This window comes from Canis lupus, chromosome 32, assembly GCF_011100685.1.
Source record: "Canis lupus familiaris isolate Mischka breed German Shepherd chromosome 32, alternate assembly UU_Cfam_GSD_1.0, whole genome shotgun sequence".
Classification (NCBI taxonomy): Eukaryota; Metazoa; Chordata; class Mammalia; order Carnivora; family Canidae; genus Canis; species Canis lupus.
Window position 1 is genome coordinate 22,152,371 of NC_049253.1, and position 16,320 is coordinate 22,168,690.

The 16,320-nt window shown below is 37.0% G+C and overlaps 1 long non-coding RNA gene across 2 annotated transcripts in view; it reads left to right on the forward strand.

The window, feature by feature from the left end:
- Positions 1-4,817: 4,817 nt before the first annotated feature.
- Positions 4,818-16,320, forward strand: part of LOC111093604 — an 81,300-nt gene continuing 69,797 nt past the window's right edge. Inside the window, exon 1 of one of the 2 annotated variants that reach the window (XR_005382840.1) lies at positions 4,818-5,063. This is a non-coding gene — a long non-coding RNA (uncharacterized LOC111093604). The remainder of the gene's footprint in view (positions 5,064-16,320) is intronic. The other variant, XR_005382839.1, reaches the window with a different exon arrangement.

Consider the following 16,320-nt stretch of genomic DNA (forward strand, 5'->3'; position numbering starts at 1 on the left):
CCTTAATATCAATGATTTAATTTCTATGAGGTATACTATCATGGCAAATCTGACTTGCTTTAGAATACCAATCAGATAAATATGCTGCATATTTATCATACAATGTAGTATGTACATTTTTTGTACATACTTGTACAAAAAATACAATTTGTATTTTTTTACAAATATTTTTGATATTTGTAGCATACAATGCTTTTGATGATTTAGACAAGTGGATTTGATTTATCCACTTCAGATACATTCACTCACTTGACCACTTTGGTATTTGTAAAATAAAAGAATAAATATATACAAGAAAAAAAAATGCAACATGTGAGGCTCACATTACATTTTAACAACAGAAAAAAGCACATAAAACCTAAATCTTTCACTCCACTACTAGAAGCAACATAGCCTTAGAAGGGGAATGCATTTTCCTCTTAAATCATATGCCAATATCCATTTATTTTGTTCATCCTGGTAATATCCTCTGAGGATCTGCTGTGTCCACACATTATGCCTATACTGAGAAGAGTAAGAAATCTTGCATTCCCCTTCAGGGTAATGACTGCCAATAAGTGAATGAGAACAGCATCTACCCACAGGCTGCCATCTCACCATTTAGTGCTCAGCTGTTAAGACAGCCTCCCTGAAGGCCATTCTCTAAATACTCTGGCTAATATTGCATCTCACACGCATTCCACTGGTTCTCTATCCTCTCACCCTGTTCTACTGTGTGCATAACAAGGAGCCTTGTCTCCTTATTATCGTTTGTGTTTGCCTTGTGTATAACTTCTGCTACTGGACTAGAAGCCTCAGCAAAGCCAGAAGTCCTCAGTCTCATTCACCAATTCATCAGCAGTGCCCAGAAGACCGCCTGCCATGTGCTCAACTGACATTTGGTGGTCCGGTGAATGCTTTCAAAGCCACAAACTGCCAAAATATTAAAACTCTGTTCTAAATACAATCCTAACAGGAAAGAGTTTATTTGGTACCTCTGTGAGCTCACAAGATCCAGAGAGATGCATAATCCATACCCTGACGAGCAAATATGAACCGACTCAATTCAGCTTCCATCCAGTGCCATGAATTCACTGATAGTCAAATGTTAACTGCTCTTGAAATATATTTAAATTGTCCTTAAAATGAAGGAGAAGCATGAAAAGAAATATAACAGGAAATAAAACTAATCTTCTTACTGAAAGGGGAATGACTACCATAGTCAGGAATTCATAATGCAAACACCCCTTAAAATGTCATTCAAGCTTCAAGTTCATATTTTCTTCTAAGAGTCACTGTGGTTGTTATGAGAACATACTACATTAGAATAGATGATACAGAAACTATGGTCTTCTATATATAATCGGGCTCCTCTGAAGGTCAGCAGCATATTTGGATCAAATAATTGTGAGGTTTTGTTTAGTACTACTATAAAATGTGAAAGAAAAAAACTGAACAAAAAGGTATGCAGAATCTTGCAATATCCTATTTGCAAAACATGCAATAAATAGAATAATGTTCCATTTTCAAAATGTATTTTCTAAAAGAACCCTGTACTAATTGCATGTTGACGTATAAAGCACACAAAACTTGCATTTTCTCTACTTTGGATCCAGACTCGTGATTCCATAAGTATAGCCCATTGTGCATAATTCCCAGGTCAGGGGTGCAGGAGACAAATTAATTAGTCTATTAAGTCTCCGTCGGATCCTGGCACTAATGTTTAGGTTAGCACCTTCACCAACAAGTTTCTAATGCCTAACTATGCGGCCATTTGTTCCTGAGAGAAATTAGGAATGAAAGGGAAAAAGAAAACACGCTGGGAAAAGTTCCCACTGACCTAAAGGCAGAAACATGCACGTGAGTCAGGAGTAGATTGGTGTATTCATAAAAAGGAGAAAAACTCTAGTTGATTAGTTCTTGCTATTTTAAGTGATTAGGAGAAAAATAAATGGCTTCATATCTAGGGAAACTTAAATAGCATTTAACACTCTACAAAATCAACCTACAAAGATGATAATTTGCTATGACTTAGCACTAAAGAGAAACCAATGATTTCATATGACGAATCTCCAGAGCATTTCACGGGAAGATTAAACACGAATAAATACGTGTGGATGCTACAAATGATTTAAATGAGCCAAATCCCATATTTGAAAACACACAGAACCACGCGTGTGCATGGGCACACATATGGAAAAGGAGGGGGTGAGAAAAGAAGGAAAACTACGGTTTTCTTTACCTCATAACCATTAGCTACTGCAAGGTGCATTTAAAAGGGTCACATATCATATGGAGTTTTAAATTCGGTAAAAGCAAAATCCATTCATCATGGATTTTGAACAGACCAACAGAATCCCTATGTACTGTGTAGGAATTTCCTTTTCTCTGAAATTTTTCTTTTTCTTTTGTTCAGTAGGGTCATGGCACAGTGGAATGTTTTTATAGCATCAATGACCCAGAAATGTGTAAGATCTGAGGCTCTGAAAGCTGTTTTAGGCATATGTATCAGGTGTTGAGCTTGTCTCAGATATCTCTAAGAACAGTAATGAGAAATGAATAACTTAGTTTACAACGATATTATCTGTCATAACAATGTGTCCTACACATTGGCAACTGCACGAGGTTAGAACCTTGATATACCTACACTGAAGTGACATCAAAGTCTAGGCCATTTAAAATTCACCCAGAATGCCAGATTCATGAAAAGGCAATCACAGTGACTATGTCTTACGGGTTCTCCTGAATATCCTATTGTTTGGGCTCTATACAAACTTAAGTTCATCACTATTTTCCCCCAAACACAGTGCCACTGAATTGAGGAATTTTTTAAAAAGATTTTATTTATTTATTTGAGATAGAAGAGAATATGAGCAAGGGGAAGGGCAGAGGCAGAGAGGGAGGGATAAGTGGGACTCGATCCCATGACCTAACCAACTAAGCCACCTATGCACCCCTAAATTGAGGAATATTAAAATACAATTATGTTTCTTGGACTTTTTCTTCAGTAAATAATCAGATACACCAAAACAGAAAATAAATAGAGAGGTAGGGATGCCTAGGTGGCTCAGTAGTTGAACATCTGCCTTCGGCTCAGGATTTGATTCTGAAATCCTGGGATCCAAGTCCCACATCGGGCTTCCTGCACAGAACCTGCTTCTCTCTCTGCCTATGTCTCTGCCTCTCTATGTCTCTCATAAAGAAATAAAATCTTTAAAAAAAGGAGAAAGAAACAGAGGTAAAAAGCTAACGATTTAATATTAATTATAATAGCAAAAAATGGCAACAACATAAACGTCCAATAAGGAGATAGTTAAATAAGTTATGATGTAATGGAATATTACGTCATTAAATGTCACGCTTTCAAGGCATATATAACAGGATAGAAAATTCCTAGATTTTGTCAGGCACACAATGAAGAATTGTTAAATGGATGAAATAAAAATGCAGTTATAAAACTATTGAATAGTTTGATTACAATTTATATGTGTGTATGCATTATATAAAAATATATCATAAACACATTTTTTATATAAATTTGTCTATCATACAAAAAAAAGAAAAGATATACACCAAAGTGTCCACAGAGGTTATTTTTGGATTAAAGAACTAAACACCATTATGGGATGCCTGGGTGGCTCAGTGGTTGAGCATCTGTCTTCAGCTCAGGTCATGATCCCCAGGTCCTGGGATCAAGTCTCGCGTCAGGCTCCCCATGGAGAGCCTACTTCTTCCTCTGCCTATGTCTCTGATTTGCTCTGTGTGTCTCATGAATAAATAAACAAAATCTTTAAAAAAATAATTGTGAACACATACTGCTTTTCCAACTAGAAATTAAGCTTTTGTAGCTAGAAATTAAGCTTTTTGTAGCTACTATAATAGTTTGAGCCAAATGAGGTTTTCACTATTGGAGGTAATGCTCCTTGTATAATGACCAGCAGAAGAAAGGATGAGTCAGACCCTTGTGAGTGATGCTCCCATCAGCCAGTTGCTAAGACCCCCCCCAACCCTAACCAACTCCAGCAAATCATGATAACCTCCAAAACTCTTTTTGCCCTAGATCTATTTAATCTGTTTTTAAACTGTTTTCTTCTAATATGAGTATTAATAAAATGTCTACTAATCTACAGAATGTGTTGTGAAAATACACCATATTTCTTTATTGATGGCCCTGGAATTTCTCCTCTGAGGCCAAAAACAGGGTGTGTATGTATGCATTTGACAAACTCATCTATTTATGATAAACTGCCCTAACCTGCTTCACATATGGCAATGGATATTTTTATAAGCTCTGCTGAAAAGAATCCCATCCTTCAAATTGACAGTTACAGTTTCCCCCAAAAATGTCATTTTGAAAGTTTTTAAAACAGCATTTTGAATCAACACTGCCAACTTTTTAAAGCGTTTAAAAAGATGCAGTTACTCCCTAGGTTCTGCTTCTTTATGACACACATTGTTTTATGGGCAAAGTCCATTCCAACCCATCTCTTACAGACATGTTTTTGTACCATTGTCTATGCCACCTATAAGTATCTTCATGGGCAGTTTTCTTTCCACTACCACAAAATCAAGCAAATAGCACTCCTTTGTACTCTGTTTGTGTGGTTACTATGGTAGTGACCTGGATTTCGCACCTAGGATAACCCTATTTGGGGCAGGGGAGAGAAATAGGGACCAAAAGAATGAAAGAGTAAGTTAGGTCAACGGTCAACACCTTTAAACATTTACTTTTCCCTTGGAACAGACTTTGGCCAAAATCTATAAAACTCTGACCTGATCCTTCAGTTTCCTGGCATGAAAGTACTTAGCATTATGATGCGAACACCATGACACTGGCAAGATCAGCAACCTTTTCCCTGCTCTTAAGAAGCATTACAATTCTGTTTCCCACCATCCCCCAAATTTCCACCTCACCCTCCCCCCAGCCCAAGTCAGGCCCCAATTCACAGGTTCTAATGACCACACAATGGAAATACCATGTGGTAACTGGAAGTCTTTGATGGAAAACAGATGAGAGAGAACACTCTGCTTGTCCAGCACTTTTATATGTACAGCCCTCCCCCAATGCCTTTGAGGATGTCACCGTAAGTAACCCATGGAAAGAGCAGTTATTGAAAGAAATGTCATACATTTTCTATTTTCGTGGGTTTTCTCAATTGTCAACAAGATGACTTCCTTGAATATCTGCTTCAAATGAACCAATGGTTTTCAAGGTAGTTTAGAAAGATCTTCCCCCTTGGGATGCCTGGGTGGTTCAGTGGTTGAGTATCTGCCTTTGGCTCAGGACATGATCCTGGAGTCCCGGGATCAAGTCCTGCATCAGGCTCCCTGCATGGAGCCTGCTTTTCCCTCTCCCTGTGTCTCTGCCTCTCTCTCTCTCTCTCTGTGTCTCTCATGAATAAATAAATAAAATCTTAAAAAAAAAAGAAATACCTTCCCCCTTAAATAATATCCTTTCAAAAATACTCCAACAGTTAACAGATGAAAGCAGCTGATGTGAGAGAAGTGTGGAAGATGCAAGAAAGGGCTGCAGAGCTTCCCCAACAGCCTATCCAGCTACTCCTCAGCTTCCCCATAGAGCTCTTTAGACAACCTTCAGTATCCTAGAACCCCAAGAAACATGATTCGAACACAAATTAAATAGAACCTGCCCTTGTAATCACAGAGTTAATATTCATAGTGTTGACTCTTCCAAGCAATATAAAAGTCTCTGATATGCAGTCATTTTTAACATTCAAAGTCAGAAGCATCACTAATTTTTTTCAACAATATTTTGCTCCATTATTATAAGGAAAATTATGTCACAATGGCTTTTAAAATCTGAGTGTTCATAAAAGTAATAGGCCCGAGTTATTAAAAAACATATTAAATCCTCTTAAATTGTTTTAGAGAAAAAATCATTATATTTCTGGTAATTAGTGAATTAATTATGAAGCATAAAGCAGGGGCCAGAATTCATGTGAAATCCTATTAGATAATAGAAACTGCAGTACTTTCGGAAGGGAAAGAAAAATATATGCAATGATCCTTATGCCTCCTTGCTAGCCAAATAGATGTCCAGAAATTTAATACATCCTGCCTCACTTTTGTTGAGTCCTCATAAAACTGACAAAACAAAAGACAGGGTAAAGTTTTAAAGAGTCAATAAAAATGTTTTTTAAAGTACTCTGAGTGCCTTAAGTGTTACAGTAAGACTTCATTTCAAAGAAACACAATTAAATGCCATGAAAACTTCTCTGTAATTCTATTATATATCCTCAAGAGACAGTCCCTTGAGATACTACCATTTAATCACTTCCTACTTGAAAACATGAATTTTAATAGCTCATACTATACCATATTGTTATTGTTTGTTGATGGCTTTTTAAAATTATTGGTACTTGTAAATCTTCTCACCAAACAGTGACCCACTTGAGAGTAGAATGTAGGTTTTATTGATCTTGGTTTGGTTACTCATTAATTACTTCAGCATTCCCACTGTATGCTAGCTAGATGCTAAATACTTAGGAGTAACCTTAAAAGTATATATGGAAAAATATCACAGCTCCTTATCCATAAATATTTAAAGTAAAATAACAAAGAATGAGAAAACAAATTATTGCAATGCATTGCCTTGGAGTTCAATGCAGTGGGCCAAGGAACACAAAGAAGTAACAGGGCTCACCTAGAAGAACAGAGCAAAGGGCAGAGCTGCATTCTATGGAAGCTTCAGCTAGGTTTTAAAGACCATTGGGAATTCATCACAAAACATGTGATGAAATATAAGATCTGAGGATTTAAGCAGTACCATATATTCAAGAGTCTCATATACCATACTAAGGATTTTGTACTTTATTCTGAGGAACCATTTAAAAAATGAATTTTGAAAAAGTCACTTTGACTATAAACAGAGCCTGGAATAGAAGGAGCAAAACCAGTTGCAGAGAGACCAGTTAAGAGATCTTACAGTGATTCAGGTCCTAAACTAAGGCTGTAGTAATCAAAATAAAGAACGGTGAACATACTTGGAGCGCCTGGGAAGCTCAGTTGGTCAAGCTCCCGACTCCTGATTTTGGCTCAGATTATGATTTCAGGGTCCTGGGATGGACCTGTACTCAGCGCAGAATCTGCTTGCGATTCTCTGCCTCTCCCTCTACTCCTCCCCGCTCCCTCTCTCTCTCTCAAGTAAATAAATAAAATCTTTAAAGAAAAAAAGAATGGTGAACATGCTGGAGAAGTATTAAGGAGAAAGCACTGGCAGGATTTAAAAACTGAGTTGAGAAAACAGATAGCAGTCAAGATAAATCATGGACAATTCCTCAGTTTCTAGTTCTGGCAATGGAGAATAATTGTGAAGTTTACTAATATAGAGAACACAGAAAGAGATGCAAATCTGGTAGGGAAGGAAAGATGTGTTTTGTTTAGGATCTGGGGCATGTCAAACTTAGAGCTTCTGTTTACATTCCAAGTGGAAATGTGCAGAAATCACACAAGAGGGTCCGGTACGGTGAAGAGAGACCTGGAACCTGTGAGGAGTATCCCCTGTTGGGGGGATACTAGCTATGACAACCATCAGTATTTCAGTACTTGTCAATGAAGTCATGAACTGGATACAATGATCCAGGAGACAGCCAGAGAAGGATGCCTCAGACTCAACTCCTCAGAGCATCCACAGGGGAGACAGAGAAAGTAGAGAAACCTGCAGAAGAAACTGCAAAGCAGCAGCACAGGAGGAAAGAAGTTGGTTGGGAGAGTGAAAAGAACAGTTCTGAGAAGGGAACACCCACCTGTCAAATGATCCTGAGAGACAGCAAAAGTACTAAAAAGAGGCAAGTAGATTTTGTGCAAACGAGCTAATTCATGACCTCTGCAAGACCAGTTTCAGTAGTGAGATGATAACAAAGTGATACAGAAGTTATTGAGGAGCAAACATGATGTGATACTGAGAAAATAGTTCTAACAGAGCTCCCAGCACATATTAAACATTCCAACTGTTCCTAATTTACTTTTGTCTACTGCATGTCATCCTGTCCAAGTTTTTAAATATGCCACAGTACTAAATATGCCAAAGAAATACTAAATAAATGTTTAATGATGGCTTTGACTACAACTGAAACCTCCATGAGAAGTAAGGTAAGTACTCTGGGACACTCACTGTAGTAAAGCATTTAGGAATCTGTTAAACCATTATGTTAGCCGAGTTTCATGGTCCTCAGTCGAAGGAAGCTGAAATTATTAGGCAGAACTGGCTTTGGTTGGTTTTAAGTGTGTATGTTATAAAAATCATTCATTGAGTTGTGTCACAAATCATTTTGTTTTTTTAATGAATCTAAAGGGAATAAATAAAATCTTTATACCTATCTAAAATATTTAGAAAATACATCAAATATAAACCTTATAAAATACAAATACAATATCAGACTAGATCATGCCACAGATTTTGTGTGACTTATTGTTCAATAATTGATTATTATTAAATAATTATTAATATTATTAATTGTGGCACAGGAAAAACTTATGAGTTCTGTCTTTGTATCACCCATTAAATATTAATATTTTTAAATATTAAATATTAAAATATTAAATATTTTCACTAATTCTAGCGGCTTATAAAAATTACAGAATTGCATATTATCATTTGAAAAGAACACTGGTACATAAATATGTTTAAAAAGACATAAGCGGGTAAAATATCTGGTATGAACCAAAGAACAAAAAGCAAAAGTGAAGAGCTATTTTTATACATCTTCCTAAACATGTTTTAACATCTAAGGCAAAAAAGGTAGGCAGTTGTTTATTTACACAGCATCTAGCCGGACAATATTTTCCTCTGTCCTTGTGGGGAGAGGAGGGAAACTTCTGGAAAACAGTTCAGGCCTTTCACTCCATTTGCATGACAACACAAGAGGTAGAACCACCCACTATTGTCTCAGAAGAATCAATCAGAAATTACATTGTGATCTCAACTCTTTGAACTGTTTTTAGTTTACCAAGATTAAAATGTAATTGGTCTCCCATCTTGCATAATACAGGTTTTTGCATATTGACTCTAAATCTAAGAAACTCAGTAAAGAACTTCACATACCAATTATAATGAATGACTTGCAAATACATCTACACATATACCACGTTTAATCATCAGATGAGACATTTTCCTCCTCAGGCCATGGAAACAATGTACACCTGAAGCCCCTCTCATCCAATTCCTGTATTTTCTCTCCACAAATAGCTCCCTCTTCTGACTTCTCAATTTCTGTTAATAAAATAATCAATATTCCAGAGACACACAGCCTCAAGACTTTGGAGTCATCCTTAATGCCAGTCTCCCTCATCCTGGTTATATAAATGGTTGCCAAATACAATGGATTCCACGTAGTCAGCGTGCCAGCAACTTGTGTCTTTCTTTCCATTACTTCTGGCACAATGTAGCTCGGTCCTTTACTATATGCACAACACCCAGATGCATTCCACTTCTTTCTAAGTAGAATTCTAACCACTGGCATTTAGGACCCATTAAAGGGCAGTTTTCTTCACACGCAACCTGTTTAAGGCTTACTATTCTGAAACTTCGCTTCTCCATTTCCTATCATCTTACCTCCCTGTCTTTACTCATGCCATTTCTGCCAACTCAATAATGCACCCATCTCCTCGCACCAAAAAGGCTGCCTGTTGCTTCAAAAATAATCTCAAACATCAAATCCTTTATAATTATTTTATTTTTTCCCATCCACCTCTGACCCAGCCATTCCACCAGCCCTCACTGAAAGCCTGTATCTTGCACAGTTTATAAATACATCTTGAATATTATTTATTTTTGTTTCTGTGTTACATCATTAGTAAACCACTGGTGCCCTGAGAAACAAGAAATGTTCCACAACTTTTTCTCAGTTAGAGGCACCTAATGATCTATCATAATAACATTGATAGTATTTGCTGAATTTAATCATGAATATTAATGCATTAATGAAGATCTGAAGACAAATTAATTCATTAGTGACCCACAAGAAATGAATAAATCAGTCTGTCCACTGGAGCTCTTACTGTCCTTTTTCTATGTATGAAGCCTGTGACTCGGGTTGATTGGGTGCTGATCATCCAAGTTTACCAGTTACTGTCAGTGAAACTTAAGAACTTTAAGTGAATGGATTACATGCAAATAACTTTCAAGCAAAGAAAGTAAATATTAGACCAACTTTGAGACAGGAAATTTCTTTTTAAAAATAACTCCTATTATTCTACCACAGGGAAAATTACCCTTTTAAGTTTGAAAATAAAATGAAATGCTTTAAATTAAACATTTTTTCAAAGCCAACACATAAGTTAATTTGAGGTCATCTGTTTTCTGAATTTTATCTACTAGATTTTCACCTTATGAACACCACTGAAAGGTACTATTTTAAACTATTCTTTAACTGCAAAAAGCAAATGTAGCCACAACACACACACATACACACACAAACTATAAATCAATATAACACTATAAGATTCAATGAAAATAGTGACTGCTTTAAAAAAAAATGCAACCCAAGGTATAGCCAAATAACTCATGAAACTCAGCATGCACTGCTGACTTTGGACATGATCACCAAATTTAACAAGGTGTTCTTGAGAGAAACAAAATAAGACAGGTCCCCAGAGCATCCATTCAAAATGGCAGATGCATCTGAACTCCAGGGCAAACTCCTCTAGGCTAATATTATGGTTGGCCTTAAATAAAAATTATAAAATTTAAATTCTTGTATTTAATACTTCAGAATGCAGAAAAACTTATTGCTAAAGTCTCACTAGCATGCATAACAGAAAAATTAGAGCAATATAGTAAGACCTAAATGTAATCATGTAATTTTTCTTTACAGAGAAGACCAAGAAGAGTTTGACAGAAAAATTTGCAAAATCTGTAAAACATCTGTTCAGGGAAAGAAAAAAAAAAAAAAAAAGCATTAAATGTCCTGCAATGCAATCTGGGGGAGCACACTTATTTTTTTATAAATAGTATTTCACAAAGTCATTCATCATTGAGTCACACATATCAAAGCTGTTGTAAAAAAAAGAAAAAGAAAGAAAAGAAGAAAAGAAAAGAAAAGAAAAGAAAAGAAAAGAAAGAAGGAAAGAAAGAAAGAAGAAAAGAAAAGAAAAGAAAAGAAAAGAAAAGAAAAGAAAAGAAAAGAAAAGAAAAGAAAAGAAAAGAGAGAAATTTGTGCTTTGCAGGTAATCTTTGCTACATGAAATTGGATTGCTGCAAATTACCATTCACTGAATTCTTATAAAGCCCTGACTGCTGCCTGTCACTGTTTGGCGCAATCCAGTAAAAGTTATTTCTCACCACCACCATACCTATAACCACCTACCATCAGCACCCATTCAGCTTGCAAAATCTACTTGGTTCTTTAGCTTATTTTCTTGAATAGATGGTTAAAGACCTTATGAACATCCAAACTCCCATTAAAATCTTCCCAGTACCAAGTCCATGTTTTAAAGCACTTCTGTGTTTGTCCTTACATGTGAATTTGATATGGACATAGCATATCTTTAAGGCATCTGCTCGAAGTTGTTTTTCTGACACTAAGTCAAAGATTTGAACTGACCTGTGAAACTGTTCTCAAATAATTATTTTAACTACTGACAGTCGATAGCTGGCTAAGGTTAAGAAGCCAATATGTTATTTTAAAAACAACAAAATTAACTGGTTTATATTGTGACAGACTACTTATCTTTGGCATCATCAATATATTAGCTTCCCTGTACTCATGTGTTATTTCTTATAGGTTTTAATGGGAAAATTGGTAAGAAAATAATCAGTCTTCATCAGTCTTATTCCATCTCTCTCTCAAAACCTACCATCTGTAAAAAAAAAAAAAAAAAAAAAAAAAAAAAAAAAAAATTGTTTCTGCGGTGAAAAAGGAAAGAGGTTATCCAACTATGAAACTGACTAAATATATGCCATTTATGCTGTTCTATGTATAGTATTAGAAGATCCACATTCCTAAAGTCTGGATGGTAGCAGGATAAATCTTGCTAAGTAGGAAGAAGGGGGTCAACAAATTTCTGATATAAGACATGAGTTACATTCCTGGAAGCAGAAAAAGTTATCCAACAGATACTCTATCATCTGATGTAACTCTTCATTTTATAGGTTAGGAAACTAAGGTGTAAGCAGGCAGGAGATTTTAGTTCTAGGAAAGTAAACTAAATTAGGAAGGTCCAAGTAAAAGTACCAAAGGTTTTGACCAGGCAAAACTCATTCACTGGCAATGGCTTATTCAAACTAACTTACACAGGAAGGAGACCTGCTCCCATAACTGAAAAGTTAAGAAGTAGTAAAATCTTCAAGTCAGGCTTGATCCAGTGGTTCAATAAAATAACCAAAGACCCATTTCTCCATGCCACCATTTTAACTCATTATTCCAAAACAAGGGGCACAATTATTGAGGCTAAATATTCCCCTTGCTCAAGATCACCAAGAAAGAAAGCACAGTTGTTCAAAACTGCTCGCCCACAGCTCTGTGATTCACTTCGATTAAATTGGCTTAGGTCACATGCTCAACCGGTACATAGCACTACAGCCAGAAGGATGAAATACACTGTTTGTCTTGATTGGAGCTACATACAGGAAGTGGAGTTAGCTTCCCTGGAAATTCACAGATACTCAGAAGGAAACCACCAGCTGTCAGAAGTGGCAAATGAAGCCAAATACTCCACCCCACCAACCAAGTCTGAGACACATTCTGATTCTGTATCTCAGACTTTTGCCTCTGCCCTGTTTTATAGTCCCTGTTCCGAGAAATCATGGTGTGCAAAACAAAAATATATTTACCATAAAAAGAAGCAAAATGCCACAAAGTGCCCCTATTCCAAATAAAGGTGGTAGAGGCACAGATCCCCCAATAGGCTCTTAGACTTCCCCCGCCTCATCCAAATTTCATCATGTTGAGAAGCAAAATGTAAAACAAAGAAATTATTACTTTTCTCCAATTTATGAGTACAGGAATTTTTGCCTAGAATTACAAGAACAAGAAGTCATTATACATTATTAATTGATATAGTTCAGATGATAGGGTGATTTCTGGAATTTTATAATCCAACTTTCCTTGCTTATCCCAGAAGTAACAATTAACTACCTACCATTCCAAATAGGAGTAATGCAGATATGTCAAGTGTTCTAAAAGCCTAAGTGCAGAGTAGAAAAGGAAAATCATTTTCAGAAGGAAGAGAAATTTCTTCCAAAAATGAGAGTCCCCCAAATGATATATGCTAGTGAAGAAGTAATATCCTTAAAGTGGATCCTACATTATATGGAAACAACTGAGTGTTAATGGCAGCACCCTTGTGAGTAGTTTATTCCTCATGTTTTTTAGCTCCATACTATTTTCTCAAGACCCAAAGTGTAAACCAGACCTTTTAGAAGATCATGGTCAAGGAGATTTAGAGCCCAAGGATGGCTCAAGTCAGTTAAGCATCTAACTTCCACTCATATCATGATCTTGGGGTCCTGGAATCCAGCCCCCTGCAGTGGCATTGGGCTTTCTGCTCAGTGGGGGGGGGGGGTCTGTTTGTCCCTCTCCCTTTGCCCCTCCCCCACTGCCAATCCTGTGCACGTGTGCTTGTGCACCTGCTTGTGCTCTCTCATAAATAAATAAAATCATTTAAAAAGAAATTCAGAACCCAAATTATCTTTGAGTTGAAAGATCATCTAGTCTAGTGCATTTCAAACTGCCCAGGGCAGGCACAAATAGAGCAAAGGGAGTTTTTGTGTTTTTTTTTTAACGCAGGCTCCAAACTCCAGTGTGGAGCCCAATGCAGGGCTTGAACTCACGACCCTGAGATCAAGATCTGACCTGAGATCAAGAGTCTGGGGGCTCAACCAACCAAGACCCCAGGTGCCTCATGAGCCAAGGAAGTTTTATAGCCACCCTCTTCCCATGTTACATCTCTAAGAAGAACATGTCTGATTTTATCTAATCTATAAAAATAGCTTCTGGAAAAAGACTTCATTTGAACAAACAACTCTGGATCTGAAACAATAGTCAACCTAAATGTGTTACACTCTTGTTCATATTTTTTTTTAAGATTTTATTTACTTTTCATGAGAGACACAGAGAGAGAGGCAGAGATATAGGCAAAGGGAGAAGCAGTCTCCCTGCAGGGAGCCTAATGAAGGACTTGACCCCAGGACTCCAGAATCAGGACCTGAGCCAAAGGCAGACATTCAACCACTGAGCCACCCAGGTGCCCTCTCTTTTTCTTTTTAAATGCAGGTTATTGTGGTAAAAACAGTTAACGTAAGACCTACCCTCTTAAATTTTAAGTATACACTACCGTATTGCTGCCTACAGGCACAATGTTGTACAGCAGATCTCTATGGCTTATTCACCTTGTTTAACTGAAACTTTATGCCTGATGATTGGTAACTCCCCACTGCCCTTTACTCAAGCCCTGGAAGCCACCATTCCATTCTTTCATTCTATGAATTTGGCTATTTCAGATATCCCATGTAAGTGGAATCATGCAGTATTCAACTTTTTGTGAGTGGCTTATTTCACTTAGTATAATGTCCTCAGGGTTCATCTATGGTGTCACATGCTGCAGAACTGCTTTGCTTTTTAGGGCTGAATAGTATTCCATTGTATGTATAAGCCACATTTTCTTTATCTTTTCACCTATTGATAGATATTTGGGTTGTTCCCACATCTTGGTAATTACAAGTACTGCTGCAATGAACATGAGAGTGCTAATTATCTCTTTGAGATCCTCGCTTCAATTCAGAGGTCAGATGCTGGATCATGTGGTAGTTCTATTTTTAATTTTTGAGAAGATTCCATATGGTTTTCCATAGCAGCTGCAGGGTTTTGCATTCCCACCAACAGTATGCAAAGCTTCCAATTTTTCCACATCTTTGCCAACACTGTCGTCGTCATCATTGTCTTTATATTATATATAATATATATTATATATTATATATTATATATAATATTCATCCTGACAGGTTTAAAATGACAACTCACTGTGGCTTCGATTTGCATTTCCCTGATGACTAATAACATTGAGCATTTTTTCATATACCTGTTGGGCCATCTGTATGTCTTCTTTAGAGAAATGTCAATTCAAGTCCTTAGTTCGTTTTTTTTTTTAAGATTTTATTTATTTACTCATGAGAGACACAGAGAGAGAGAGAGAGAGAGAGAGAGGCAGAGACACAGGCAGAGGGAGAAGCAGGCTCCATGCAGGGAGCCCAATGTGGGACTTGATCCCAGGACTCCAGGACTCCAGGACCATGCCCTGGGCGGAAGGCAGGCGCTAAACTGCTGAGCCACCCAGTGATCCTCCTTAACTCATTTTTTTATTGGGTTACTAGGCTTTTTAATATTGAGCTGCAGACATTTTTATACACTGGAGATTAACTCTTACCAGATATATAGCTTACACATATTTTTTCCCATCCTATAAATTACCTTTTACCTCTGCTGTTTCCCTGGCTGGGCAGAAAGCTTTCAGTTTGATGTAGACTCACTTATTTATTTTTGTTTTTTGGCTGCCTATGCATTTGGTATCACATCCATGAAATCACTGTCAAGATTAATCCTATGAAGCTTTTCCTCTATGTTTTCTTCTAGGAGTTTCAAAGTTTCAGGGTTTTAAGTCTTTAATCCATCTTGAATTGGTTTTTGAGTATGGTGTAAGATAAGGATCCAATTTCATTCTTCCACATATAGACATCCAGTTTTTCCAACACCTAAATTGATTCTTTTTCTTTTATTTTTTTTAAAGATTTGAGAGTGAGTGTGGGCATGGGTTTTGGCAGAGGGAGAGGAGAGAATCTCAAACAGGCTCCCTACCAAGCATGGAGCCCAAACATAGGGCTAGATCTCACCACCCCAAGATCACAACCTGAGCCAAAATCACAAGTTTGACACCACAAATTGAGCAACCCAGGAACCCCAAAATTATTTTTCTATTTGAAAACCTAAGTCCAAGAAGTTTCAATTATTTGTCAGTAACCCATGGAAATGCTAGGACTTGAATTGAGGGCTTTGGAATCCATTCAACAATTACTGTACAACTACTATTAGTAGTTGCCAATTACCAAAAGGTGAATTGGAATGTCTAAACAATCCCTCCTGGTTCAATACTTCCCTTCATAAACATAAAAATTCAGAGTATGTAAACCTACTGTATTCATATCCCAATTCTGCTTACTTGCTATGTAACTACAAAATAGTTCTTTCAGGGGCACCTGGATTGCTCAGTGGTTGGGCATCTGCCTTTGGCTCAAGTCATTATCCTGGGGTCCTGGGATCAAGTCCTGCATGAAGCTCCCCACAGGGAGCTTGCTTCTTCCTCTATGTCTCTGCCTCTCCTGTCTCT